Source organism: Quercus lobata, chromosome 2, assembly GCF_001633185.2.
Source record: "Quercus lobata isolate SW786 chromosome 2, ValleyOak3.0 Primary Assembly, whole genome shotgun sequence".
Classification (NCBI taxonomy): domain Eukaryota; kingdom Viridiplantae; phylum Streptophyta; class Magnoliopsida; order Fagales; family Fagaceae; genus Quercus; species Quercus lobata.
Genome location: NC_044905.1, coordinates 67,362,441 through 67,381,408, shown reverse-complemented (window position 1 = coordinate 67,381,408; position 18,968 = coordinate 67,362,441).

Here is an 18,968-nt window from a genome sequence, read left to right as displayed (position 1 = left end):
TATCTATATTCTTCCCGTGGAATTTGGGCTTGAAATGATCATATTTTTTTGGTGCAATAAAGTGGGAAAAGTGAGAAAAACTAAAGTGTGGCAATTGGCAACTGATCATGGATTCATGATTTTTTTTTTTTCTTGATGGAATCATGATTATGTGGGATGGTAGTTTTTTATTTTTGAACGCTTGAACAAATGCTACTAATTCAAATAGTCATCTCTTAGAAGTTGTGATTGTGATAGTTAGGAATTGACTTGTCCTCCAGAAAAAGAAGAAGATATGGGATAGTGCCTAAATTGAAGGAATGTATATATGAAGTTATAGTAATGGTTTTATATTAGGGGTGTTTTTTTTTTTTTTTCTTCAAATTCAAAATAAAGAATAGGAAATTTGAGAAGGGAAAAATAAAAAACAAAAAATGTGAGAGTAGGGATTAAGAAAACGGAAAATTCAAAAAAAGAAAAAGAAAAAGAAAACAAACAAAAAAAAAGTGAGATTAAGGGATTAAGGAAACTAAAAATCCAATAATAATAATAATAATAAGAGAGAGAGAGAAAAAAAAAAGAAACTAGTAAGTCGAGTTGATAAAGTAAAAAAAAGGTGGAACGCAATTATCTTTATTTATTTATTTATTTATTTTTAAAGTAGAGTTGTTTTAAAGATATCGGTTAATGGGAGAGTGATCCTATTTTGTAGGCAAAGTTTTTGGTGGAGTTAGTAATATATTTTTACCATGTTGTCTTCAAGTTTCATCATGCTTAAATTAGGGTATAGGGGTATTTTTGAAATACATAAAAGTCCAATTCAAGAGAGAGAATTTTATGGGAATTTTTTTGATCTTATTGGCCCTATTCTTAAAAATTTTATAAGAGAAGTCATTGATTAGTAAATAGAGTACTTTTTTACCTTCAGAAAAGTCCAAATCAAAGAGGGAAATCATTTTATAGATAGTATAGATTATTTTTATTTTTAAGTAGAGTTGTTTTAAAGACATAAGTTAGTAGGAGAGTGGTCATATTTTGTAGGCAAAGCTTTTTTAGGTGAAGTTAAAGACATATCTTTACCATGTTGTTCTCAAGTTTTTTCAAACTTAAGGTATATGGGTATTTTTGAAACCCATAAAAATTGAGTTCAAGAAAGAGAATTTTATGTAGTATTTTTTAACATTATTGATCTAATTGCTAAAACATTTGTAGGAGAAGTCATTGGTTACTAGATGGGGTATTTTGACCTTCAAAAAAATACAGATTAAAGAGATGAGTCCTATTATAGATAGTATATATTAAAATGATATGTAGTGATTAGTGTATAGTAAAATTGATGTCACGAATAGTTCCATGAAAATGATGTTACAACTTACAATAATCACAATCTATTACTTCTACAAATTGTAAAAAGAATTGTGAAATTTATTGTATCTGTAATCTTTTTTTTTTTCTTTTTTCTTTTTGAAGGAAATTGTGTCTATAGTCTTATTAGGATTGTATAGCAAACTTGGACGTCAAAGTCTTGATAGCACTAATATAAAAAAAAAATTTAAGGTCAAGAGAGCATTAATTAACTAGGTAGTAAGGCTTTTTCTTTTTTCTTTTTTTTTGTGGATAATTGGCTTGTTTAACACCTTATCATTTAAAAAATAAAAAACAAAGAGCACACTCACTCTGAGGGGAACGGGGGGGGGGGGGGTGAATAGAGATGAGTAGAGTAGAGTCAGTCGAAAATTAGTCTAATTTCCTATCAACTCTAATCTACTCATCTTCCCTTCCTCCGCAATCCAACCAGACCATTAAATGTTTTGTTGCCTCTTTACCGTGTAGGCTGTTAACACTTAATCTAACCAAAAAGAAATATTTATAAACACTTTGTTGGACTTTAAATGAATGATGGTTCCTTGCAAGTCCAATGTCCCCAACGTTTAAAAAGAGAACATCCTATTGCAACCCACTTCTTAAGAACCATGTCAGACTATGATGACCACCGTATGCATCTCAAATATGTAGTGGTCCTGCTTAATTTTCATTGTACTTACGGATCCATAGAAGAAGAGTTGGACTTGGACCACCAATCAAATACACAACACAAGCAGGCACATGTATTTTTAGGACAACTAAGAATATACAACAAAAAAGACATTGGTATACACAAATCATCTGCTTAAAAATAAGAGATTAGAGATTGTTTAACAGCAATTGACTATAATTCTAGGCTTCTTTGCCTCATTAAAAACAGTGGCATCAACCAGATGATCACATTTTTGTCAGCTTTTCAAGTGCACAAACCCTTTAAAGTCAAGCATGCCAAAGTTCTATGCCACATGTTACTTTGAAAGAGGATCACTGGGATCAAGTGCATATCATGTATCCCATGATTAATCATCCACATGCTTTGTATATATAAATCTTCATCCATAATGCTTTGTTGATGATGGAAGTACAAAACCATATTCTTCGTTATGATGTCTTTGTGGCATTCACTTCGGTTGCAAAAGCCTGATGGAATTAGAAGAAGTGGTCCTAAATCCATCTCTGATTTGAACAAAACCTGCCCATTACTAACTTCAATTTTGAGTATTAAAAATTCTCTCAAATTCCTATTTTAATTTTGTCATTTATTTGAATTTTTATTATGGGGAAGAGAAAGTTTCTTTCTTATAAAAAACACAAGAACAAAAAAAGAGTAAATGTTATTAGGTGCCAAAATAAATAATTATGCACCCTTTGTCCACCAAAGAGTGTGTAAGGACCCAAATATGTGCTACAGGTGTGTAAGTATAATTTTTGTACTAATATACTAACCCTTGTAATCTAGAAGTTGGTTACAACTTACATGTTGTTATTGGGCTTTCTTAGCTAATAAGCTTTGCAAGCAGCCTGTATAAATATTTGTAAGCTATAGCATTTTGACAATGAAAAAATAAGATGAAACATTCTCTATTTACTCTTTAGAAATTTTCTTCTAAATTTCTCTTACATTTATATCGAAGGTGATTAAATTCTCTTATGAACCAACAAATTCCTAACAAATGGTATTAGAGCCATTTGATCCAAAAGTGAGATTTTTTTCAAGAACTCTTCAATTCCTCCATTGGTCAAAGCCTTTGCAATCACAATATCAACAAGGAATGGAAATTCTAAACATGACACATTCTTGCACACAACCGTACACATACATGATGAAATTTGTATTGAAATCGTGACTTAGACCAATCGTTGTAAAATACCACCTATGCCAAGTCACGATTTCATTACAAATTTTACTTGTGTGTACGGTTACATGCAAGAGTGTGTATAATAAACATTACTCATTACAAAATACCACCCATGCTTAATGCCACAAGACCCAAAACTTGTTTCTCTTTTTTTTTATTCTCATATTTCCTTTAAAAAGTGTCTTTCCCTCTAAAACAAAAAATAATATATAATCATATTTTTCCGATCTCAATGGATCCTTTTTTTTCTTTTCTTTTTTTAATCTCAAATTCTGTCACTAAGATCCTAAGTTCCTAACAGATCCTTTCTTATTCAAAGCTTTACCTCGACACGATTTCTCCATTTCTAATCTTATTTCGATCCCAACAAATCACGTCTTTGCTTTTCTCCTTCTCTCTTGCTCTCAATCTACAGTATTTTTTTAAAATATTTTATTTATCATAACAGATCATTCCCCATATTCTGGTTAGAGTAGTCAATGTCAACATGGGTTTTTTTTTTTTTTTTTAATGTTAAATAATATCAAACCATAGTTGTTGATGTGCCTTTGAAGCACCCAGTGTCCTCCTTTGTTCCCTTCACCCCCCCCCCCCCCCCACAAAAAAAAAAAACCAACAATAAATCAATGTGGGATGAATGTTATGAGTTTTAGTTAGTTCAACTAATAAAGTTTCTAATAGTTGAATAAGAAATTTGAAGTTCAATCCTCGTCTACATCAAAAACCAATTAGTGAATTAGTCTGATTATAAGCAAGAAATTTGATATGAAAAGTTTCACATAATATGATTTTTTTTTTCTAAATATGAAATTCAATAATTATGAGATTTAATTTATTTGTAATTATTATGATTGTATTTGTATATGAAATTATATATTTTAGTATTAGGCATTTATTAAGACTGTGTTTATATATAGAACTATATATTCTACCATTTAATAAAAATATGATGTTCTAAGATTCTAATGGAGTGTTTTGATATAGATTAGAGTCTAATTTTAATTAAAAATTATATTAGAATAATGTCATGTAAAGTTGTAAGCCTTTAAAAACCTATGTGCAAGAATACTATAACGTTAACCAAAAATCAAACGTCTTTGATTTTATATGTACTAGTGTGTAGCCTCGTACATATGTATGGGTACAATTAAAAATAATCACAACTATACGGTTCAAATTATATATAATTTTTAAAAGAGATTCAAATTATACTTGGTATTAGTTTACACTTTTTAAAAACCATGCATTTCTAAAATATGTAATGGTTTCTCTCTCTCTCTCTCTCTCTCTCTCTCTCTCTCTCTCTCTCTCTCTCTCTATATATATATATATATATATATGATTTAGAATTTAATTAATTTTATACTCTTCGATTTTTGCACCCAGTAATTTACTTGCCACAAAAATTAAAAACTTAGTGGACAAATGGAGGAAAATTGGACTCCAATTTATAATCTAATTGGATTTGGACTCTTTGATTTTTACAATCAATAATTCACTTGGTGCAAAATTAAAAATAAAATGGGACACGTGGCTTAAAATTTAGAATTCAATTAAAATCTAATTGGATTTTCTCTGAGTTTTGGCTATTAATATATATATATATATATATAGTAACTAATAGCCAAACATATTCATGTTTTTAATTTAATAAAAACATGAATATGTTTTTATTAAATTAAAGTAATACAAAATTAAGGGCATAAATATATATTTTTTAATCTCAAGAGGATAAAGAAATAGAGTATGCCATAGAAATTAGTTTAAGTAGTGAATTCATCATGAAAAGTGAGAATTTAAAATTGCGCACACATGTCCATTACAATTTTTCATTTAAAGTAAAAAGTAATTAAACGATTAAAGAATAATGTAGGAATATTGTAATTTAAATAATTATAAAAGCATTTTAATCCATTCCATATTATCGATGTTTATTATATAGTGTAATTGTGCCACATAACAGAACCTCATGGTCTCTCACATGAGATTTTTGCTTTCTTATTTTTTTTAAAAAAAACTATTTATATACATATATAGTGCACAGTCAATGAATTAATATTTTGACATAAATGTAAACTTTATTGAGGTGGAAGCATGAATGAAGAATATGTCACCTGGCAGAATCTCATGCAATCCATATAAGGTCTCTACTTTTATATATAAACTAGTATTATTCTCGTACGATGCACGGTTTGATGAAGATCCATATGCAAGCTAATTTTTTTTAAACAAAATTATTAAATAAAAAGTAATAAAAAATTCTAAAATAAGTAAGTAATTTTAATAAAAAAAATTACTTTAAGTTCTGATTGTTTAGAGTTTGGACATTATCAGTGTTTATCTATTTTTATATATTAAAATTCTCTTTGTGCTTTGTGTTAATTTCTTAATATGAGATATGTAATGAGTTTGATTATTCCTATTTGGGTTATGCCATAGCCAACACAACTAATAATAAACAAAATAGTTCCTCAATTCATTTTTTTTTTCCTAGTGATAGTCTAATTAAAAAAAATAAACACACTCACAAATTAAATATAATAATCAATATATATATATATATATAATAATCAAAACCCAAAATCAAAACAGACACAAAAGAGTTCAAAATTTAAGAATAAAAAATAAATTAAAAACTTATATAAGAGAATCAAGAACTTAAATGGTGCCCATGGTTTTGCTTCTTTATAGTAAACTTCCTTTGGCATAATATTCTTCACACAAATTCAAAAGTAAAGAACAACAAGTAAGATGAATTTATTAAATTAAAACAATAAGTGTGATGAAGGATAAGTGTAAGTTGCATCTTGGGAAAAAAAAGTGAAAAAAATGCAAAAACATGGGAAGTATTATGTAGGATTTAATTATATGGATGACTTTATTGGTTAAGAGTGATTATATCAAAAAGTCATGATTTGATATATATATATATATATATATATATAGTTAGGTTCAAGTTACACCTGGTGTAACTCTAAGTAATGTTACCACAACCAATAGTTTTTAATTGAATGCGAATATTGACAAATCCACCGTTAGATTACGTTATCTTCATATATTCTCCATGCTTGCAAAATTTCAAAGTAATCAAAGATCAATAGACATGTCATCAATCAATTATTTAAATTTAAGTTTTTGTAGTTTTAAATAATGCACAAAAAATTAGTTGTGAATCGAATGGTAAATTACATTTGATTGACATGAAATTTGACATGTTTGTTAAGAACATATAAAACATGTAATTCAACGGCTGGATTTTCAAAATATGAATTCAATAATAAGTTATTAAGTGGTGTAACATTACTTAGAATTACACTAAGTGTAACTTGAAAATTAGATAATAAAGTTGGAGTAGAATAGACTATTAGTTGGAGTAGAATTTAAATTCTAAAATTTAGATGATAAAATTTTATCTAAATTAAATTATTGTTAAATCTTATCCCTTTGTCAGGAGTCTTTTAGCTTAATATTCTAATAAAATATTAATTTAATAAGATGCAACTTGAGGAAACAAAACAAAAATAAAATTGTGACTTGTGTGGTATTTAAATTTAGAAAATTTTGATGATAAACTGTTAGTTTTATTTAAATTAAACCTTTATTAAATGTTATCCCTTAATTTGAAAAAATATATCATAACAAATAATATAAATTAATTTACTAATTAATTATTCTATAAATGTTGATAATAGACTTTTAGTTGGAGTAGAAGTCAAAATGATTTTTTTTTTTTTTTGGAGAAAGAAAATGAAGGTTGTTGTTTGGGATTTAGATTTAAAATTTTTTAAAATAGACCTTTAGTTTGATTAGAATTTAAATTTGTTGAAGTTTAATGATAAGTTTTATCTAAATTAAACTATTGCTAAATATGATCCCTTAATTTGATGAAGTATATCATAAAAAATAATATAAAATTAATTTATTAATTAGTTGTTCTTAAAATATTAATAATAGAGTTTTAGTTAGAGTAGAAGTCAAAACATGGGGGTTTTTTTTTTTTTTTTTTTTTTTTTTTAAGAAAGAAAACCTGAGTAGTTGTTTGAGATGAAAGTTTATAATTTTTTATAATTGACTTTTAGTTTAAATAGAATTTAAATTTGTTGAAATTTAAATGATAAAATTTTACCTGAATTAAATACTAGTTTTTAAATATTATCCTTTAGAGTAATGCTACATACACAAACTATTTTACAACATTTTTACAAACTGCTGATGTAACTTTAGTATTTTCCACATAATTATTGCAAGTAAAAATGTGATATTAGTGATGGACCCATATTAGAACTAGTAAGAATTTGCCACATCAGTAATTTGTAAAAATGTTGTAAAATAGTTTGTGTCTGTAGCATTACTCTTATCCTTTAATTTGAGGAAATATATCCTAATAAATAACATAAAGTTAATTTATTAATTAGTAAGAGTAGTCATTTGGCACAACCACAATTTCTAAACTCAACTTTTATTATTATATATATAGTATATGATATGATTCGTGAGTTATGTGGTATTTAAGTTTAGAAATTTTGATGATAGACTTTTAGTTTTATTTAAATTAAATATTTGTTAAATATTATCCCTTAGTTTAAGAAAATATGTCATAACAAATAATATAAATTAATTTACTAATTAGTTGTTCTTAGGACATTGATAATAGACTTTTAGTTAGAGTAGAAGTCAAAAGGTTGTTTATATATTTAGAAAGAAAACTGGGTTTTTGTCTACGATTTAAGTTTAGAGTTTTTGATAATAGACTTTTAGTTTAAATATAATTTGAAATTGTTGAAGTTTAAATGATATGTTTGATCTAAATTAAACAATTGCTAAATATTATCTGTGGGGCCCAAATGATTTATGGGCCAGGCCCATCTACCCGGGGAGAATCCAAAAGCCCAAGCCCAAGCCGAGGAGGGCTATGGCCCAAGCTCAACAAGATAGCCTATGGATACCGCCGAGGGCAGTTCAGTCCTCGGCAGACCCAAAGTCCCCCCAGAAAGAGGGGTAAAAACGGTATAGGACTGAAACTTGGAAGAAAGATCTAAAATATCCAGGGAAAGCTGCCCTTACTGCCATTCAATGCTCTGAACCTGACAGAGCCGCATTCTTTGACTTTTACAACCACCCCCAACGATTTTGAATATGGGCTGATGGGACAAGTATCAATCTTGGAAAGGTTGACCCTATACGTGGACGAAGGACAATGAACGCAGGCAAAATATAAAAGGAAAGATAAGTAACCTAAAAAGGGGCTGGGAAAAATGGCCAAAAACCAGAGCCTCCCAGCCCACCTCCAGGAGAAAGACTCCATGGGTGAAGATAACCTAGACACGCACGAATATCACGAAAAACCCACCGCCTGGTGACTAAGGCCTAGCCTTCTAAACCCACGCTCTACAAATGATATTGTTTTGGGCCTTTTTACGTGCGAACCTCACACCGCTACGGTTCGTTACGAATCGTGTCCTTACAATTGGCGCCGTCTGTGGGAAAGGCTTGTGTGTTGGTGTAGGAGGTGGGTCGATAGAGTTTCTTTGTTATTTCTAACCGTTGGTTATAGAGTTCTAGTATCAAGTTCTGCTAGGGGCTACGTTTCTTGACTAGGGGTTTGGCTGAGGAGTTAACTCCCTTAAAGCCAAGGTCCCCCGTAAAGAGCAAACTAGGCACTTGGTAGCGTTAATCGTATGGATAAACTCTAGGGGTTTGGCTGAGGAGCTAACTCCCCTAAAGCCAAGATCCCACACGAAGAGAAAACTAGGTTTTGGACAGAACCAAGGCATTGCATGGTCCACGGACTCAAGCTTATGGGAAAACCAACTACCTGGATGAGGAAAACTAGGTTTTGGACAGAACTAAGGCATTTCATGGTCCACGGACTCAAGCCTATAGGGAAACCAACTACTTGGATGAGGAAAACTAGGTTTTGGACAGAACCAAGGCATTGCATGGTCCTCGGACTCAACCCTATGGGAAAACCAACTACCTGGATGTGGAAAACTAGGTTTTGGACAGAACCAAGGCATTGCATAGTCCTCGGACTCAAGCCTATGGGAAAACCAACTACCTGGATGTGGAAAACTAGGTTTTGGACAGAACCAAGGCATTGCATAGTCCTCGGACTCAAGCCTATGGGAAAACCAACTACCTGGATGTGGAAAACTAGGTTTTGGACAGAACCAAGGCATTGCATAGTCCTCGGACTCAAGCCTATGGGAAAACCAACTACCTGGATGTGGAAAACTAGGTTTTGGACAGAACCAAGGCAACTCAAGCCTAGAAAACCAACTACCTGGATGTGGAAAACGACAGACTCAAGTCCTCGGACTCAAGGGAAAACCAACTACCTGGATGTGGAAAACTAGGTTTTGGACAGAACCAAGGCATTGCATAGTCCTCGGACTCAAGCCTATGGGAAAACCAACTACCTGGATGTGGAAAACTAGGTTTTGGACAGAACCAAGGCCTTGCATGGTCCTCGGACCCAAGCCTATGGGGAAACCAACTATTTAAAAAAAAAGCTATGGCACATAAACCTCAAAATCCACCCGAAGAGAACTCCTCGTTAACAGTTGGGTTAATCCCTTAATTGCACGGATTCCCCGGTCTACCTTCGGATCCCCAGTACCAAAGGGGTTGATGCGATACGGTGCAATATATTACCCAAAAGCACAATCAAGGTCCCTCGCTACTCGGCTACCCTCTCGAACGAATTATTTAGAGTTTATCGCTCTCGGACAGTGGTCTAGCATGCATCGCGCAGCACTCGGCGGTTATCCCGGTTAGTTCCAAGAGTTTAATTTATTGAGGATTACCCTTCTTATACTTGATAATATTTGTGAGTTTAAACCAGTAGGAATCTGTGTTAAGGCATTTTTCTGTCCGGAATATCATTAAGGGCAAGCTTACATTTAATATTCATGCACCAAATAGTTGTTGCAGAGAAGAAAAGTATGTATAAAGAAATAAACACATCTTTTATTAAGGCAAAGGAACAGTACAGTGTACAATGAAAAGCTGAAACAAGCTTACATTAAAGCTAACTACGTAAGTAAAGGAAAATACAAGAAAATGAAGATAAAGCCGAGGAGGTAGCACAGAGAAGAGGTTGGCTACTTCTTCGAGACCTTATTCCTCCTCAATGCTTTTGCACGCCCATAACTCAGGCAGCAAAAGAACCCAACTTGAGCCTCACACCGCTGAAGGAAAGGTGCAGGGAGCCGGAAGTTGAGGAGCCTTCACCAAAAATTTGCCTGCAACAAGGCAGAGGCGCTGATGGCGGAGAATCTTTCTTCTGACACACCAAAATTCTGGCATGAACAGAACCTGCTTCGGATTTTGACTAAAAGGGGGGGAAACACCCTTTCCCCTCTGTCGAAACGGAATGTTCCCTTGAATTTATGCCTCCTTTGCCCATACCTCACTACTTTGAGTCTCAGGAGGACACGGCGCCTCCGTGGCGGACAGAGTTCCTTTTCCCCAACCCTAGCCTCAAACATGATATACTAAGGGAGGAAACTGAAGGATTTGCGCGCAGGTAAGGCAACTTTCTCTCCTATTTATTTAAAAAGATAAGGTGGTGGCATTTAATTCACGCAGCGTCCCAAGGAACGTTACAGACAAAATGTCTCCGGCTCGATTTTCCACGCCATCTGCAACCATGAGATTAAAGGAGTCTCGTGAAGGCGCACGTCGAACACTGGGACGCCAAAAAGTACCGCGTGACCAAAGACTACGGAAATACCTCTTAATTTGTGGGCCCAGTAAACTCGCGGCCCAGGCCCGTTCTGCATGGGGGCCCAGGGACAGAACCAAGGCATTGCATGGTCCTCGGACCCAAGCCTATGGGGAAACCAAGTACAAAAAAGAAAAATTGCAAGTTTTGGACAGAACCAAGGCATTGCATGGTCCTCGGACCCAAGCCTATGGGGAAACCAAGTACAAAAAAGAAAAATTGCAAGTTTCGGACAGAACCAAGGCATTGCATGGTCCTCGGACCCAAGCCTATGGGGAAACTAAGTACAAAAAAGAAAAATTACAAGTTTTGGACAGAACCAAGGCATTGCATGGTCCTCGGACCCAAGCCTATGGGGAAACCAAGTACAAAAAAGAAAAATTACAAGTTTTGGACAAAATCAAGGCATTGCATGGTCCTCAGACTCAAGCCTATGGGGAAACCAAGTGAAAAAAAAGAGAGAAAGAAAAATTACAAGTTTTATAACTGCTCGGATGGGAAGAGTCCCCGACTCAGATATTGTAAAATGTTAAGGTCAATAAAAGTGTTAGAATGATGGTGGGGCACTCCGCTATTCGGTAGCCTAAGGGGGATGTTCATTTTTGCGGGTGATATGTCTTCGAACGATTACTTCCCACACTGCATAGAGCATCCAATTCTAATCTCGGCATTGTTTCGGGCAATTACCGTTATTCATAGGTACGCATAGCTAGTTCAAGCAATTCTGTTAAAGTTGTGGTGATTTCTTTTTATTAGCAAGCATTTTGGCCTTAGTTGTCATCGATTCAAATGCTATATTATCGTGCTGAGCAGCGTTTGCAAATTTGTAAAAACATAGAGACAGAGCATGCGAAATAAAATAACAACAATTTTTATTAATATGAAAAAATTATTACAACGTACAAAGAAGGGCTCAAACAAGCCTATACAAAAGGTGAGCTGCCGAAGCAACACTAACATTCGCAGTACAGATAAGTAAACAGCCGGGTGTCTTTTAAACTCGTCTTCAAAGTCTCTCCAATTTCTACCTCAGTATTGCTTATATCGAAAGAAGAACCTTCTTTGGAAAAAGATGAAGGAGAAGGAAGAAGAATTTGAAGGAAAATGAAGAAGAAGATGGAGGAGATGAATGAAGAAGATGGAGGAGATGAATGAAGAAGGAGGAGAAGAAGAGAGAAGAGATGAAAAGAAAGAAAAAGGAGCAAAAGAGGGAGAAAGAAAAGCACCAGGATGGAACTGGTGCTGGGAAGACTAAGAAAGGGAGGCAAAAGGAGGCGCCAGTGAACGAAGAGAGGAAGAAGCAAGGGTACTTAGTCCCTGCCTCGATCTTGACTCTCAACACACTAGAGCCATATTAGGTATGCTCATGAGAGTGCGGTTGGTACTAATGATGGGTGTTCTCGACTCAGTCACGCCGAAAGTTTGACGTGACGAGTCCCTGCTTCGGATTTTGGCTGAATGGAAGGTAAGACGAATCTTAAGCCTCCGCCATCCTTGCCCTGACCGAGCCATTTCGAGCTTTATTAAAACATGACGTTTTGAGGAGGGGTATGGTTTCTTCATCATTTGTTATGGTGAATGTACTGTGATTTAGTGTATAACTACTGGGTTAAGTAAACGCTAAGGGAGGCAAAGGGTTTCAAATCTCAGAAAAATAAAAGGGTCTCTGCACGAAAGTGATAGCCTTCTATTTGTCTTCTTATAGGAAGGGCAAAACGGAAGGCATTAAATTCGTTCAAGTTTCCAAAAGAATCTGAAAACGAAGATGTGTCCGTTCCATTTCTCCGCCTCGTCAAACGAACCGTCAAATGTAAATGAGTCTCGTAAAGGGAAGTCATTAAAAGCATGTTTTGAATAATCAAACGACGAGAACGCGTCAGGAGTAAAATCAAAAAACGCCTCGTAGATCAGTATATTTCTTGGACAGATGGAAAACCGTTAGCATTAATGAAATGCCGAATTAAAGGAGCCATCATAAAAGCTCGGCATTACCAAAACCCCTCTTTCCAATCAAGAGGTTGGACAGCCGGGTTTTGAGGGGCTATTGTAGGGCCCAAATGATTTATGGGCCAGGCCCATCTACCCGGGGAGAATCCAAAGGCCCAAGCCGAGGAGGGCTATGGCCCAAGCTCGACAAGATAGCCTATGGATACCGCCGAGGGCAGTTCAGTCCTCGGCAGACCCAAAATCCCCCCAGAAAGAGGGGTAAAAACGGTATAGGACTGAAACTTGGAAGAAAGATCTAAAATATCCAGGGAAAGCTGCTCTTACTGCCATTCAATGCTCTGAACCTGACAGAGCCGCATTCTTTGGCTTTTACAACCACCCCCAACGACTTTGAATATGGGCTGATGGGACAAGTATCAATCTTGGAAAGGTTGACCCTATACGTGGACGAAGGACAATGAACGCAGGCAAAATATAAAAGGAAAGATAAGTAATCTAAAGAGGGGCTGGGAAAAATGGCAAAAAACCAGAGCCTCCCAGCCCACCTCCAGGAGAAAGACTCCATGGGTGAAGATAACCTAGACACGCACAAATATCACGAAAAACTCACCGCCTGGTGACTAAGGCCTAGCCTTCTAAACCCACGCTCTACAAATGATATTGTTTTGGGCCTTTTTACGTGCGAACCCCACACCGCTACGGTTCGTTACGAATCGTGTCCTTACATTATCCTTTAATTTAAGGAAATATATTCAAAAAAATAATATAAAATTAATTTAATAATTAGTGAGAGTAACCATTTGACGCAATCATGACTTATAAACTCAATTTTTATTATATAGTATATGATATATGATATATATATATATATATATTGATTATGGATTAAAGGGTTCTAAAAAAAAAAAAATTATAGATAAGGACTATGCATCAAGAACAAATTAGTGAGTGATATTTAATTTGATTCCATAAATTATGATATTGTCTTTATTCATGTTATTTCAAAATCATTGTAAAGCTCCCTCCCGCCCAAATCATCTACCTATCAAAGAAAAAAAACATTATAAAGCTCTAAATTGTTACAATTAGCTAATGAAAAAACATGTAACTTTTAATTTTTGGCGAAACTACACTATTGGTTCTTAAAGTTTACTTTATGAGCGCAATTGGTCCCTCAAGTTTTAAGCATGTGCTATTGGTCCCTTAAATTTTAAAAATAAACAGTATTAGTCCATCTGTTAGCTACCATTAGTAATATATATATATATATATATATATATATAAAACCGAAGCCTCTGCTGGCACCACATTTTTCCACGTCAGCACAATATTTAAAAAATAAAAAATAAAAATAAAAACATTATAACATCTCAAAACCCTAGCAACCTTACCCCTCTCTCAAGTTAAGAAATATAAAGCCACAGTTTCTGCAAGCCTCTGCTGGCACCACATTTTTCCACGTCAGCACAATATTTAAAAAATAAATAATAAAAATAAAAATATTATAACACCTCAAAACCCTAGCAACCTTACCCCTCTCTCAAGTTAAGAAATATAAAGCCACAGTTTCTGCAAACTCTCTCTCTCCAAGCATAAATATCAAATTCAATCCCTTTAATTTCTCTTTATATTTTTTAGGCTTTTATAGAGTTATAGTGAGTTATGCTGATTTTGTTTTGTGTGTGTGTATAGATGGTCATAATACTCCGGTATTCCAAGAGAAATTTGTGTTTTCGTTAATTGAAGGCCTTAGAGAGATAACTGTTGCAGTTTGGAACAGAAATACAAAAGACGATTTCATTGGCAACGGAAAGTAATTACTTTGTCTCATATTTTTGTTTTTGAATTGATTTTGTGTGCTTTTTAGACCCTTTTAGATCAATTTTGTTAATTGGGTGTTTTTTTTTTTTTTTTTATAGGGTCCAATAGGGGAAGGTTCTTTCAAAGGGTTACGACGACCGCACTTGGTGTTTGTATACTAATAGTGGGGGGTAAGTGCTATAAATTACTAATCATTTTAAGTGTATAATCTGTTTCTAAAATTATCTATAATATTTTGTCCTCCGAAAATTTTATCTCTTTAATTTTAGTATATTGTGTTTCTTAAATTATAGATAGATTTTCTTTATTTCTTATTTTCAACAATAAATCATTTTATTGCAATACCGGTAATTGTTTGAGAAATGCAATATGTTCATATCTCTATAGAATAGAAAATAATAGAAGTCAATTTTATTACAGCTACTTCAATTGAGTTGACTTAATTCCGTACAATTACAAAGTATAGCATGAAAGATAATGGAATTAATTGTTGTAATTTTTATTTTCTTTCCATGTTTTGAATTTCCATGTTTTTATTGTTGATGAGAAATTAAGGCTCAGTTGCACAATGTGTAAATTCTTCAAAATACTACTTTAAATAGTAAGTCAATGTGTCTCTTACATTTGGGTATTAGTTAGAATTATTTTCAAATGATTGTACTAATAAAAGTGAATGTGTATAAATTTTGTTTAATTATCCCGTGCATCGCACGGGTTAGCGACTAGTATTGCTTATATGACTAACAGAATAGTGACTTGAAATTTTTTTAACTAAAAAAATTACAAAAATTATTTTACACGCAACTGACCCGGTTCCAAAATCAAATTTTTATCCTACGTTGTTCTAAATCAAACCCAGCTTGGCTATCCCCATCTGATTCTGAAACGCAGGAGAGAGAAGATCTCTCTTCAGCAAAGCCCTCATCGCCTCAATCAATCAAAGAAGAAGACATAATGGGCTCCGTTGTTGGCTGGCAGTGCACTTGTTTCTCCTTGTTCCTCTAACTAACGCTACACACAAAAAAAAACGGTTGTCCAATAAGGACTTCTCTCTTTCTTTCTCTAAGAGATCAATGACATTGTACCTTGTTATTATCTCGTATAACATGTGCTTTGATTGTTGATTATTTAATTCTGCTACTTATTCATTTGCAGATTGTTGGAATCTGGATCTATATTAATATTCCTACTCTATCTATTGTTTTTTTTTTTCTTGATAGTTGTATAATTGAATTGCAAGCCAAACTTTTTCTTTATTACTTGGGATCATTTAGAATTACTGCATTGTGAAGACTAAAGATAGAGATTCATAATGCCTATCCCCAATCTCAAATTGAGTCAGTCGGCATTGAGGATTGCACTATGGGATCCGATTTTTGGGCCGTCTGAATTGGATGTAAGGTCCGTTTAATCACTCTCTCTCATTTCAAAATCTGATGGCCAAGTGGGGTTTTGATTTGGAACCAGATAGAATTAAGATTAGATTTTGAAACCTGGTCATTTTGATTCAAGTCTAATAATTTTTGTAAATTTTTTCATGAAAAAAAATTGTCAAGTTATGGTTCTGTTAGCCACATAAGCAATACGTTAACTATAGTTAACAAAATGACTAAGGGTCCGTTTGAAATCCGCTTATTTTGTTGAAACTGAAAACTTTTTGTTAAAAGTATTGTAAATAAAGGTAAAATTTAGCTGAGATAATATAGTGGGATTCATGAATAGTACCAAAAAGTGTAATGAGACTCATGAATAGTATAAAAAATAAGCTTCATAATAAAATAAGTTGGCCAAAATAATCTTTGCTGAACGGACACTTAGTCATTCTATTAACTATTCATGAGTTCCATTGTACTATTTTAGCTAACTTTTACCTAGTTATCAGTTTCAGCAAAACAAGCAGATCCCAAACGGACCCTAATATTGTTAATTTTAAAAACTTGAAGGACTAGTGCACACTTAGAACTTAAGGGACCAATTGCACTTACATGGTAAACTTCAAAGACTAATAATATAGTTTCATCTTAACTTTTATATGTGGATGTAGGTCATACGTAACCGTTTGAAATTCGCATATATTGTCTATTCTCTCTTCTCCTTTTCCATAACCCCATCTTAGATTTCTACAAAAGTCAGTCAGTTTAGTTTTGAGCAATTTGGCCTTTTTTTTTTAATTTTAAAAAAAAAAAATTTGAATCATTAGAAATAGGGATGGCAAAATTTGACACGACCCGCGAACCCAAGATGACTAACTCATTTATAAATAGGTCATGGGTTGAGGCTAAACGGGTTCAGGTCATATTCGAGTTGACACGGTTAACCCGTTTAGTAAATGGTTCGTGTTCATGTTTAATATGCAAACCCGTCTGACCCGTTCAGCTTATAAAATTATTAATTATTTTGATATTATTGCTTAATTAATGGTTGTTTTTATATGTTTATTACTATATTTATAGTTGCAATTGTATTTTATTTTTAGATATATGGGAATTGAGAAAAATTATATAGGTTTGGTATGACCTATTCATAAAATAGATTATTAAATGGGTCATTTGTATTAACCTTTACATGACTTGTTAATTAAATGAGTTAAACGTATCGAGTCAGGTTGACCTATTTAATAAACATGTCGTGTTCAGGTTGAAGATTCCTGACATGTAAACAGGTTGGGTTCAGGTCAACCCATACAGCCGAATACTCATGGCTTGACATGACACAAACCTGACCTGCAAACACAAATTGCAACCCTAAATTAGAAACCACCAAATGGCTTAGCTATCTTTATGCCAATACTATCATTTAATAACACTTTTTATATTACAAAAGCACTTAGTTTTTGAATAAACCAGTTCAAAGTGAAGCTTAAGCTTAAGCTTAAGCAATCAACAGGACAGAGAGAAAGAGGGCTAAATTAATTTTGAGTAGATTTGCACAGTTGGGAAGTTATCTCAAATTTCAGCTATGTGGGTGGGCATTGATTAAAGTATACAAATTGCAACCACTCTTTTCCACCACCCATACCTTGCTTACAGAAAGCAAAAAGAGTCACAAGCAATTAAAGAAATATATTGACATTCAGGAATCAGGGCCGAACCAGCTTTTGTAGAATCTTCACAGAACTAAAGATCATACAAAACTTAAAAAGAAACTGGAAACTTTTTCTTTTTCTTTTTTTAATATTTTGTTATGTTATCAAATGGTAAAGGAGATTTGACCAAATGGTAAAGAAGAAAGAGGAGAACCAAAAAAAAAAAAAAGTTTATTCAACTGCAACATTAAAATGCTTAATGGGGTATGGTAAGCTTCTTTATGCCATAAAAAGCATGTGAAGCCTCTAAACAATTACTGATCTCTCTGCTCTCTCGTATTCAAATGAAATAAGCTTTTAGGTGGTTCTGGCAAATGTGCATAACTCATTTATTGCTTGCAACTACAGGATACTCTGGCATTAATCTGATTAATTATAAACAGAACTATCCTTTGAAAAGGTTTGGGGGCTATCTTTAAGATCTTGAACCACAATCATTTGAGAACATTTATTTCTGTATGGTCCGCGTAGGTCGTAGGTACTAAATGGACACACATAATGTTTTTCAATCATCAATTGCAAATAGTTCTTGATAATAAGCTCAGCATTAGTAGGTAAAAAATAATAATAATAAAGAAAAAGCCAATTCAGTGTGGAATTCTTATTTCAGTATAGCTTCAATTTTACTCAGAGAATCGTTTCTTAGCTGAAAGTTGGGCTTTACAGGTAATGTTTTTACACAGTTTGAAATTTATGACTTCATCGAACAAATTTGTCTAGCATGAATAAAATAATGTCAACTACCAATATGGTTACTGAAAAAAAATTAAATAATACATGTACCTGCAGGATCTGTGATATGCTAAATACAATTTGATTATCCAAAAAAAATGAAAAAGAAGAAAAATCGGTACAATTGAATAAGACCATTATTTATTACTCCATATATCCACCTCCTTTGCATGATTTATTTGTTTACGTCCATTACGATTCTGCTCATTGAGATCCAATAGACTTCTGAACCTCCACCAACTACATTAATTTCTTGATCCCTCTCACAAAGACAAGGTCATCTTTGACTTTCATAACCATCCAAAACAAGCTGTGCCTTTCTTTGATTTTACATTCACATTGCTATTCTTGCAAGTTCTATACAATTTCAATCTCGAAAGTGCTACTATTGAATGTCAAAGCAAATGATACCTTTAAAGGGGTTTTGAAAAAAAGCCAATCCATCTTAATTAAT